This window comes from Vanacampus margaritifer, chromosome 6, assembly GCF_051991255.1.
Source record: "Vanacampus margaritifer isolate UIUO_Vmar chromosome 6, RoL_Vmar_1.0, whole genome shotgun sequence".
Classification (NCBI taxonomy): Eukaryota; Metazoa; Chordata; class Actinopteri; order Syngnathiformes; family Syngnathidae; genus Vanacampus; species Vanacampus margaritifer.
The window spans coordinates 5,970,268-5,982,348 of NC_135437.1; the positions used below are offsets into that span (position 1 = coordinate 5,970,268).

The 12,081-nt window shown below is 40.3% G+C and overlaps 1 long non-coding RNA gene across 1 annotated transcript; it reads left to right on the plus strand.

Moving 5' to 3' along the window:
* Positions 1-946: 946 nt before the first annotated feature.
* LOC144054083 (uncharacterized) lies at positions 947-6,717 on the plus strand. The gene is made up of 2 exons (XR_013294594.1): positions 947-3,704; positions 3,812-6,717. It is a non-coding gene; the product is annotated as an uncharacterized LOC144054083 (long non-coding RNA).
* The last annotated feature ends 5,364 nt before the right edge of the window (positions 6,718-12,081 follow it).

The window sequence follows — 12,081 nt, forward strand, 5'->3', positions numbered from 1 at the left end:
TTCCATGGGTCTACTGTGTTCACTAAACTTGACCTGCGCCAAGGTTACTTGCAGGTTCCATTGCACCCTGACAGTCGCAATCTCACAGCCTTCGTGACTCACATGAGTTTTTTTCGCTATACACGCATGCCCTTTGGCCTCAGCTCAGCTTTCAGAAGATCATGGCCACCATCTTTGCAGGTATCCCAGGTGTGGTTGTGTACCTGGAGGACATTGGGGTGCACGGGGCGACAAGCGCCATACACGATCGCCGCCTCTCCAAGGTGCTTGATGTGCTGGCCAGCCACAACCTTACACTCAATGGGGAGAAGTGCATCTTCGCAGGGCTTGCTTTTGACTTTGTAGGATTTCGCCTGACTGCTGATGGCCTGAGCCCACTGCATTCGAATCTTGATGCTGTATTGCGCTTGCCAGAGCCCTCATGCGCTGCACAGCTGTCCACCTTTCTGGGAATGTCTGCCTTCTACTTGCGCTTCCTTCCCAATTACTCCGATACCACCGCACCTCTGTGTGCCTTCCTGAAACAGGGCGCCTTTTGGTTCTAGACGCCAGCACGCTCGACTGCATCTGTCAACTCAAAACACAACTCACCTCGCCGCCAGTACTCGCTCATTTTGACCTGCAAAGCCCCACATTCGTGACTTGTGATGTATCCAACACTGCAGTTAGTCTACAGTATCTATCTATTGAAACAGAATATTTCTTTCAATTTAATTATAACTGTTTTGATTTGTTATAACTATTTAGAATTGGACAAAATTGCTTTGATTTACTCAGTATAGTTTTGATGTGACAATTCAAATGTTTAGAGGGTGAGTCTCCTACAGGACAGATGAGATGGGGGGAGGTGAATGTGTGTTAATTAGACCCTTTGTTCTGAGGTGTTTTTCTATCGTGGGTCAGAGGGGGGAGCATGGTTGACCAAATGTTTTGAGACAATGTGACGAATGGGGGTGTAGTCATGTGACTTTGGGAGGTGACGTTTTGGAGGACAAAGGGATATTAGCCACAGGCGGGGGCATGGGAACTTTACAGTGAGAGGGACAAGATGACGCAAGGAGGCTCATCTCATCTCCTGTCTGGCAATTGGTGAATAAATGTGAAGAAAATGCCTGAATTCACTGATCTCATGTATGTTTATTATTCAACGGCATGAACACACAAATGGTAAGAATCCTGCCATTTACAACAATTGATGACCCTCGACGTTCGAGCTCTGCCATTCTACGTGCCTTGTGGCGGGGTCCGGACGAACAGAATTCCATGGCACCGAGTTAATATGGTAAGAGGACTTTTTATCCTTGTTGTTAGATGAATTCTGTTTGTCGTGGGCTAAATTTAGCTACGTTGTACGTGAGATTTGTGTGAAAAGGTGTCTTATGGTTTATGCTAGAATGTTAGCGTTGGGTAGCTCTGTGAAAGTTACCCGGATGGCGGTGTTGAGTGATTTTGAGAACAAGGTGGCTGATGCTAAGCTAGCGGCTCCGCTGGCGTACGAGTTGCCACGCGCAGGAGATGAGTTGTCCCCTATAAACCCGTTTACTGAATCTCCATATAGTCAGATGCTGCACGATTTGCAGGCACCTATATTGACTGTAAATTTAGGTCATCTCGATGTTCAGTGGGATGGAGGCGATCTTGATAAGACGCTACCGCGCGACTCTGTTTTGAAGGCTGCGGATGCGTTAGCTGCGGGCGTAGCCGCATCTGTTAAGCAATTGGAACAGAAATTGGATAATGTGTTGGCTATGAGAGATGAACAGCAGGAAAAATTGAACCAAGCGAGAGCTCTTGGCTTAGAATTGAATTGAGTGTGCGCGTTTGTTAAGCTCCGTGGTGGTGTGTGGTGGCCACACGGTTTTTCGTTGTTTGTCTTCTACAATGTGCGCGACGTGACTGTATCGCGGTCACCTAGGTTGAAGTTGAGAACGTAACGTTACGATGGATTGTGCGCGAATAAGTCGACATTTGAGCTATACGTACGTGGTAACGGTCTTGTTTACCGTCACATTGGATTCGGCGCTGCTGTGATTTAAGCCAGCATGAACAGGTTGAAGTGAACGGCTGTGTTTGTCTTTTTATGTGTTTTTAGCCGTTTTGCGAAGCAATCGATAGATCTGGATATAAATTATTATTCGACGAAGTAACGGTGTATTTTATTTTGTGAGTCCGTGCACTTCGGAGATGTTTGTGTTCGTTTGTGGTTATTTTGTTTTTTGGAGGAGAAATGAGCAACGTTGCGGTGAGAATTATGGCTTCTGTATTGGTTCAACAAGTGAGACGTCACTGAATTAATTTGAGGAGTTTGTGTTGTGTTTGAGTGTATGCTGGGCCTAGTTTGGTGAGATGAGACTGTGTGAGATATGTGTGGCGCATGTGTGGATTGTGTGTTTAAAGGGGGGATTTGATTTTTTCTTGTTTGTGTGATGGGAATTGTGAATGTTTGTGTGACCCTGACAATGGAAAAGGTGTATTGCGTAATGTCCTGGGGGAGTGTTGAAGTAGAAGGGCAGTTTTTGTGTTTTTTCTCAATGCCTTTATGAAAATGGAGAAGTACAGGAGTAAAGTGAAAGGCGGACTGTGTTTGTTGGAGACAGGTATTTTGTGTCTCCAAAAATAAGGGAGATAAGATAGGATGTATATGAATAGCATTTTGCAGAAAGTGGAAAAGATCAGGTTTCAATGAAAAAAGGGTGAAAAGTAAAAAAAATTCCCCCTCTCTCCAATTCCTTTGTCCTCAAAAGTGGGGGTGAAATTGGTAGGTGGCAGGAGTTCTGCATATTTTGAAGGTGGGGGAGAATTCCTCCTTTGTCTGTGACAATTTTTAAAGCCTTTCCCCCATTCGCTTGATAAGAGACAGGCCTGTCGGGATGGGGGAGTGTGCTATTATTTTAGGAGGTAGAGGTGTAATTTTTTTGGGACAAGCAACATCTGGTTGCAATCCTTTGTGTGTGTGTGTGAATAGCAGGGGTCTTCTGATGCTAATCTGTTAGATCAAATTGTTCCTGTTAAGCAGAAGGATATAGAGGTTTAAATGATAACTACAGGTCACTATCCGTATTATTTTATTAATCAGGTCTGCTTTTATAGTTGAATATGAGTAATAATTATTTTTTTTTATAAAGAAATTTTCATTTTTTTATTTTTCCCCTGCATCTCTGATGACTCAGTCGTAGGTGTGAAAATGATTTAACCTTTGTTCTGTCTCTGAGTCCCATTTCAGAATTTGAAGTCGGCTATTTTGCATGCAAGTCCTGAAGCTTGAGAGAACTTCCCATGAGGGCGACGACTGGGAGTTGTCACATTTTAAGCATAATTTGAGGTAACATGTAATGAAGAAGAAGTCTATGGTAGACATATGCGTAAATATAGTAATACTACTTGCTATAGTGTAGTGAACAAATTTAAATAAAACTACAAAATAATTTTTTTGAATAAATTTAAAAAATTGAATTACAACAAGCAGATAGTACTCTCTTGCTACAATCTCATCTCCCTCTGTCTGTTGCGAGTGTATAAATGTTTCAGGCAGGTTCAATCTTTGGCTAGAGGTGTTTCTCTTGGGCGACTCAACAAACGTGCAAATTCGTGGGCCACGAATATGGACAGCATTCTCCTGCTCTGCTTGGTGTAGAGAGTGAACGGCAAGCTTCAGGAAGGTCACTTTCGGGGGGGAAGTGGTCACACAGACTGCGACAAGGATGGTACACTGTATATCCGCTCGCCATATGACTGTTCAATGACTCTTATGCATTGTCTGAGCATAATGTCCATCAACTTTTTGAGCAGACATCTCGAACTCTCATTACAGCCATCTCGATGACCTGTCAGGGGTCTCCAGTGAAAGCCCAGGCCTGCTTTGAACTTTGCCCTGCACAGCTGCTGCCATTTGCTGGACAGGAAGGGATATGGACTCCAGCTGTAGACTCAAAGCTCTCGAATCATCTGAGATTAGCTCCTTGGGTCATATTGTGGTCTGTTTGTGTACATTTGCACTCTGTATTATGTCAGAAAGGGAGATGTGATCTATAGCGACGCAGTTTCGGAGATTGAAAACGGCTTATGTGAATAAGGGTAGGATAAAATTTATTTCAATCTTAATTACTATATTTTCCGTTATTTGATGCTTGTTGAATTTGGTCTTCTAATTTTTTGCCCATTTCTCTTTTATAACTTTAGCTTCTGAATTTGGACTCATAGATGTGGAACACTTACGGCGAATTTGCTGGTTAAAATTTTAATTTTTGATTAAGCTCACAGCACTGTGATCTTTGGATCCCACGGGGGATGCTCTCTGCAAAGTTCCCTGCTGTGTTTTACAAGCCCCACTACTCTGTAGAAGAGGTGGGGTTAATTAGCATTTTCAGATTACTTTTTGGTTTGTTTAAAGTAGGAATTTTATCTTGTTTTCCCTCTGATCTTTTATCTTACTTTACAGTTAGTTTGTTTTTCCTCATTTTGTGTTGCCTGGACAGGATTCAAATTTGCATCACAAACGCTTGCCTCAAAGGCTTTTGTTTTTATGACTTGTTGTTGCAAGCTAAGCCGGATCTGCCCCTGTAGTTTTGGTGTTAGCCAAATTGCCCCAATTTGTTTTTTCTTATCAACAGGACACAAGGTGTCTGTTTTTCCCCCTCTTTGAAGCAGCAATCTGTTCGCTGCTGCAGTTTTCACATTCAGGTCTGAAATGATCAAAGTTAATCTTTATCAGATGGGGGAGTCAGTTACTGGTCTGTCTGTGTGTATCGTCACGAAGGAAGATATGCACACAAACAGTTCATGTTGAATTAAATAAATGTAGAACTATAAGTTAGTCTGAATGTGATAATCCTACAGTCTGTGAGAATGAATGAATTCACAGGAGGAGAATTGAGGTGATCAGACTTTGACCATGGAGGAAAGTAAGTTTTGGCAAAGACGGCACTCATGGTGAAAATAAGGTAAGTATATTCAATTTCAGAAACAATTGAAAAGTATAATTTCTAGAGCCCATGGAATATGCCATTTAGGTGTGGAAGGAACATTGAGACACACCTGGGTGACATTATTTCATGAGACAAGTTGTTAAAAATGAACTGCAGGACTGCAGTGTTTATTAAAGGTATAATCATATATATGTATAAATCTCTTCTCAGACTGTTCATGGCCCGGCCAGACGTGACCACTCTGGGTTAAGATGTTGTTGTTTTTAAATGATTTACACTGCTATAATAAAAAACAGCGTCAAAAATACAGAAATTTCCTGGTTACGACTAAAAGCACACTTATGCTAAATCTACAACAGTAAATATCATGGTAAAATATTTGATTAATCATTATCTACCATCATAAGGGTTTCCTAAAAATATTGGATCAGACGACCCCATTTTAAAAACAAAACTTTATAAGATATAGAAAAGGCATTGGGATTAAAACATATTTGATTTAGTATATTATCTCTGATCTCAAGGACATTAAAGAAAAATAGAAATATTAAACAATTGGCCTCATTAAGTTTTAATTGGCTACAAGATTTTCATTGTTGTATTAATGAATGTGCAAATGTCATTAAACGGATTCTGTTTGAATGCCACAACAAACAGAACTTTTTTCGGGTCCAACAGCACGTTCCAAGTCCTACAACTTAAAACAATTAACATTACTAACTCCCAACTAACAAAAACTACCAGGTGCTCTTTCCAAACTAAATAATGGGGAATATGCATGTTGTAAGTGATTAAATGAAAATGGTTTTGCGTACAGATTGGTGAAGGAGAGGTCGAACTGGTTAGTGCTCATAAATGGGGGAGCACATCCACATGTGGTCCCAGGCTCATCAATCACATCACCTGACCCCCGACCGGGGGGTTAACCAAGCTGCTGACCCAGATGCCCCGGCTGTCTATTCCAGGAGGATGATGTCAAGTGCTTTCCGAGGCACTGTTCCATGACGACCTTCATTAGGAGATGGCTTCGCTGCACAAACACATCTGCTATTGCGTCGTGACACATTTTGTTCAATATAGCCACGTCACATCGGGCTATGCCTTATATATGATATGCCCCTTCCACTGAAAATTTCTTAATGAATCAAATTGTTCTTTAATGCCATATGACTGCTAAACTACCCTCTCTCCCCCCCCCCCCCTCTCCTGCTATTCTGATATCTGAACTCAACACACAAACAATGCTTAATTTTGCGACGCTCAAGATCCGCGCTGGACTTTCTCTCTGAAGTGTTTTTTAATGTTTATCTTGTGTGCTGGACTCTTTTTAAAGAGCCCAAATGGAGGAATTGAAACTGAATATTTCTTTCAATTTAATTATAACTGTTTTGATTTGTTATAACTATTTAGAATTGGACAAAATTGCTTTGATTTACTCAGTATAGTTTTGATGTGACAATTCAAATGTTTAGAGGGTGAGTCTCCCAGAACAGATGAGATGGGGGGAGGTGAATGTGTGTTAATTAGACCCTTTGTTCTGAAAGGCTGAAAACTCTGTGTTTTTCCATCGTGGGTCAGAGGGGGGAGCGTGGTTGACCAAATGTATTGAGACAGTGTGACGAATGGGGGTGTAGTCATGTGACTTTGGGAGGTGACGTTTTGGAGGACAAAGGGATATTAGCCACAGGCGGGGTCATGGGAACTTTACAGTGAGAGGGACAAGATGACGCAAGGAGGCTCATCTCATCTCCTGTCCGGCAATTGGTGAATAAATGTGAAGAAAATGCCTGAATTCACTGATCTCATGTATGTTTATTAATCAACGGCATGAACACGCAAATGGTAAGAATCCTGCCATTTACAACACTATCTATCTATCTATCTATCTATCTATCTATCTATCTATCTATCTATCTATTGAAATATATTATAACATTTTTAATACCTAATTTTATATATCAACTATTGTTACACATGAACATTTTAATTCTTCATATTAACCTATAAGAAATATTTTGTGTCCTGAGCAGAGCAGATGATGTCGACCTCGTATGGTCTGGCCTTAAGCTGGGTCATATTATTTAGTCTAAAAAAGTTCCTTCTCAGCGTTTTGTGCGAAAGCACATTTAGCCCTTGAACCAGAATTTGTCTCAAAAACACACACACATACTCCTTTGGCTGGTATACACTGATTGGTCCAAAATTCCTTGTTTTATTTGTACACGCACATCTCGGTCATGAAAACAGAATTAGTTTTGAAATAACACACACACACACACTTTACTTTCTTCATCAGTCACGGCCACTGTAAATTTGGTTCAACTTGTTTGTGAGATTTTGCTATGGGAAAATCCTTCAACTATATAACACATTCTGTCTCAAAAACATCCACCTGACCTTGTTTGCGCCATCTGCTCACGGAAAAGTACCAGAGAGTATGTTTAGTCTACAAATGAAAAGGAGGAGGTCTTTTTAACTATAAGAAGCTATTGTACACGTGGAAGAACACATTTGACGCTCTGAATCCCACGATGATTAAGTGATGAATTAGAGGCAGTTATTTGTCCAGAGACTCTCTGTTTTTATTAAATCATTTTTGCAAAAGGTGTATTTTTCTTGCATCAAACCTATCCTCATTTTTGGAACACGCAAAGAGGACAAAATTTATTTTATTCCACTTCACTATCTATCTATCTATCTATCTATCTATCTATCTATCTATCTATCTATCTATCTATCTATCTATCTATCTACCTTCAATCAATCAACCAACCAAATTATTCATACATTTTAAAGTGGGGATTTTTGATATTAGTAGGCTACCTGGCTCCCTATCACCCGCAAATAGCAGCGGCGCACTGTATAGAAAAATATATTGTGGTGATATTTGTTTTTAGTTTTTCTTCATGAGCATACTTTTAAATTGGAGTAATCCAGAAGTAATCCAAAGTACTCAAATTACATTACAGATTTACAGTCAAGGTTAGGGCTGGGTTTAAAATATCGATATATCAATATCGAATCGATATTGCTTTTCATAGCCCAATATCAATTCAGAAAACCATGTATCGATACTTTTAACTCTTTGACCGCCAAAAACGTTAAATAATGTTTAGTAAAATCCTACAGAGAACCGCCAAAGACGTTCACTATGTTTTTAGGGTTTTTTTTGGAAACGGGTGGAGGAAAGCCTTGGCCAGCTGTGCTGAAAGTATTGTTAACATTCAACTTTTTCAATTCATATTTTTACTGTTTTTGAATTTAGTTATAGGTATATAGATGTGATATAACCATGTGTAGTTAAATAAATAACAATGTGATAATGATTTTGTGAACTTAATTTGAACCTCTTACTCCTCACCATCTCTTGAGAAAAGAATGTTTATGTTTTAAAAGTTGTCAGAGTCTCTTGTCATTAGTCATTTGGTCGTAAAAACTGAAGGTCCAAGGTCAAAGCCTGTCCACATAATTTCTCCGAAGCTGGTGGGGAGCTGAGATGACCATGTCAGTATCTTGTGCCTGCTTATTTTCAACACTATCTCTCTGTCAAATGTAAGAGGCGGAGAGAACTTTTTTTACTAGTATAAAGACACCTGGGAGTTTCCATATTTTCTACACACTGGGAGCTTATCATCACTTTTCGAATGTAAGCTTTTTTCCTGTGTCTTAAGAGCTCTTAATAAATCCATGCAAGGAAAACTTCTTCATGAGATCTTAATTCTGATTTATTTGAACACGCAAAAGATTACACTTAATAAAGTAATCAAATAAAGCCTTCAGTATCAAGCAGATCTAGTTAGTATAATGACTATTTTTGGCCCCTAGATGGCAGCGATGACTCTCTTTGGACAAGATTGGGTAGGCGTCAGTAGAAGACGTGAGGCGGAGCTAGAGTGTTGAGGGGAGAATGGTTGAGGAAGCGAAAATGGCGACCGGTTGCAAGCAGCTCACGCTTGAGCATTTTTTTCAAAGATGAAAAGCATCGACCAATGCTAAAGAGCACATTGATGACGACGATGATGATGATGGTGACTCCGAGGTTGATGCCGAAGTTGGAAGCGTTGAGGCGGCGGCTATGACCATGTCATAAAGCCTCACCGGCTAGCGATGCTAATGCCAGAAAACGCGGAGCACAACCGAGCACTTCTGCACAGGCGGACGTTCAAGAAAGTGTAGCCTCTGCACACGAAGGGGCAATCGCAGTGAAACTAATCTGTTGTGCAAATCCTGCTGCGTCCCCTTGCACGCAGGGGAGTGTTACAAAAAGAAAAACTGTATTTGAAACATCCACACAATTGTAAATAGTACCACTATTGCACACATTTGTAAATAGTTTGCCAAATTGTTTTGTCAAATTGTTACACTGTTGAATGTAAATAAACGTATTTTGCTATCAAAAAACACTTTTTCATTGTTGGTGGTAGCGTTTTACAGAAGTAAAGCACTGTTTAGGTGTTTGTGGTATCATTCATGGGGAAAAAAAGGTGTCAAATTTCCTAGAGTGCATGAAATAATATCGTTTCACAAAACGCTTGATTTCTCCGTATTTTGTTTCAAAACAGAGCATTTGGGTGAAACTAACCATTTTCTATTGTTGATTACTGAAAAACGGAATAAGGTAGAAACAAACTTTTTTTCTGATGAAAGATGAGAGTCCAATCTTTCATTTGGTAGTATGTGTGTTTCCATAGTCCAAACACAAAATTTTCTGTGGACCTTGAAAGATCAGTCAAAATGCTTAAATCGGCTGGCACCCACAGCATCCCTTTTCTGAAAACGGCTGGCAGTCAAAGAGTTAATACGCTTTTTCCGGTAAATTAATGTGCCCGAGGCAGCACATACTTGTTCAAAACCTCGTGTGAGCGTTGTTTAAATGTGCCCTTCTGTTATTCAGAGTACCCCAAAAGGAGCCCAGTGCTTACAAAGAAAGGAAACAGCTCAAGAATGAGCTGCTCCTAGCTGCTGATTGCTATATAACTTTAAAAATGGGCTGAGTTTTAATGCAAGCGGATCGCATCGCGGGTCTCCCTTTCAAAAAATACACACAGGCAAACGCACACTGCTTAGACAGATGCACTATGGAAAAGCTTTTCTTTTTGCAATAGTTTGAAATGGCTTACCTTAACTAAAATTCTGCGTCACATTGGAGCCAAAAGTAGAATTCGGATCGTTTACTGTGCATCTTGCTACTCTAAATAGTACATAAGTCATACTACACTATAACTTAATCAAGACTACGGATTACTTCTTCTACTTCCATTTGATGGTTGTCAAATACTTTTGATTCATTAGTGCCTCCTTCTTTAGCATAGAAGCCTATGACTATAAAGAAGGCCACTGTCGGTAATGCACAATTTCTTCTTTTTTCTTATCGCGGTTGGCAGGTGCTTTTGGTAAATTACTGCCACATTATTAAACGGAGTGCATGCATGTGGCAGTAAAAAGTGTACATTAAATGAAAGAAAAAGACAAAGACCGAACCCAAATACCCCCCAAAAGAAGTAAGCTAAGAAATTGGACATAAAAACACAAAACGTGGATGCATAATATGGCACTATGGCTGTGTCTCCTATTGAAAAAGTACAATGGAGACGCGAACATCCGGGGACAAAAAAATGGCGCTTTGGTCGTAGAACCGGTCTGATGGAAAAGTGCCATTATTGATACTTATTTTATTTACTCCTTTTTCACTTACCTACTTCTTGTGTTATTCATTAATACTTTTATTCAACACTGTGATCACTTTTACTTGAGGAAACACTGGAAAGTTTTGCCCTAGTTGATGCTAGGACACTTGGTCGAGTTTTCTCCCAGGTCAACCCAACAACCTGCCTTTTAGATCCAATTCCCACATCACTTTAAAGACATTTTGTGGATTATTTGAGGAACACATTTTGAATATAGTCAATTGCTGTCTTCAGACGGGTGTCTTTCCTGACGCCTTAATAACGCTGGTGGTTAAGCCTCTTCTGAGGAAAAGCAATTTGGACCACAGCAGTTTTAATAATTACTGACCTGTATCCAACTTACCGTTTTTAAGTAAGATTTTAGAGAGAACATTTTTTGTATCCAACTAAATTATTTTTTAGATACAAATAATATTTTAGAGAAATATCAGTCTGGTTTTAGGAGGAAACCATAGTACAGAGACTGCCCTTTTAAAGATTTTAAATGATATCAAGTGTGATGGAGACCTGAAAAAACTTACAGTCTTGGTTCCAATGGATTTAAGTGCTGCTTTTGATATGGTAGATCACCACATTTTAATAAACAGACTCAGAAGCCTGGTGGGCATCTCTGGTACTGCTTTTAACTGGTTTTATTCCTATCTTACAGACCGATATTTCTTTGTAAGTATGGATACATCTTCCTCTGGAACCCATGGAATTAAATGTGGGGTTCCCCGAGGTTCAATTTTAGGCCCATTACTTACTCAGAAGACACGACGTCAACTTCCACAGATACGTTGACGATACATCGCCGTTTCTGCCGATGACATGGGGCCTATTGATACCCTCTTTTTTTTTAGAATCAACAGTCCAGAGCAGTGGTGAGTGTGGAAAAGAAGTAAAGAAGTGTGTGCAGGCAGGCTGGAATGGGTGGAGAAAAGTGTCAGGTGTGATGTGTTATAGAAGAGTTTCAGCTAGTATGAAAGGAAAGGTTTATAAAACCGTGGTGAAACCAGCAATATTGTTTGGTCTGGAGACAGTGCCATTGAGGAAAAGACAGGAGGCAGAGCTGGAGGTGGCAGAGATGAAGATGCTGAGGTTCTCTTTGGGAGTAACCAGGATGGATAGAAACAGGAATGATTACATCAGAGGGACAGCACATGTTAGAGGCTTTGGAGATAAAGTCAGAGAGGCCAGACTGAGATGGTTTGGATATGTCCAGAGGAGAGATAGCGAGAAAATTGGCAGAAGGATGCTGAGTTTCCAAATGCCATGCACGAGGTCTAGAGGAAGACCAAGGAAGAGGTTTATGGATGTAGTTAAAGAGGACATGAAAGTAGTTGGTGTGAGAGCAGAGGAAGCAGAGGATAGGGTTAGATGGAGGCAATTGATTCGCTGTGGCGACCCCTGAAGGGAAAAGCTGAAAGGAAAAGAAAGAGAAAATGTTAAGTCATGGATGGCAGAAAATTTCCTGCAGCTCAACCAAG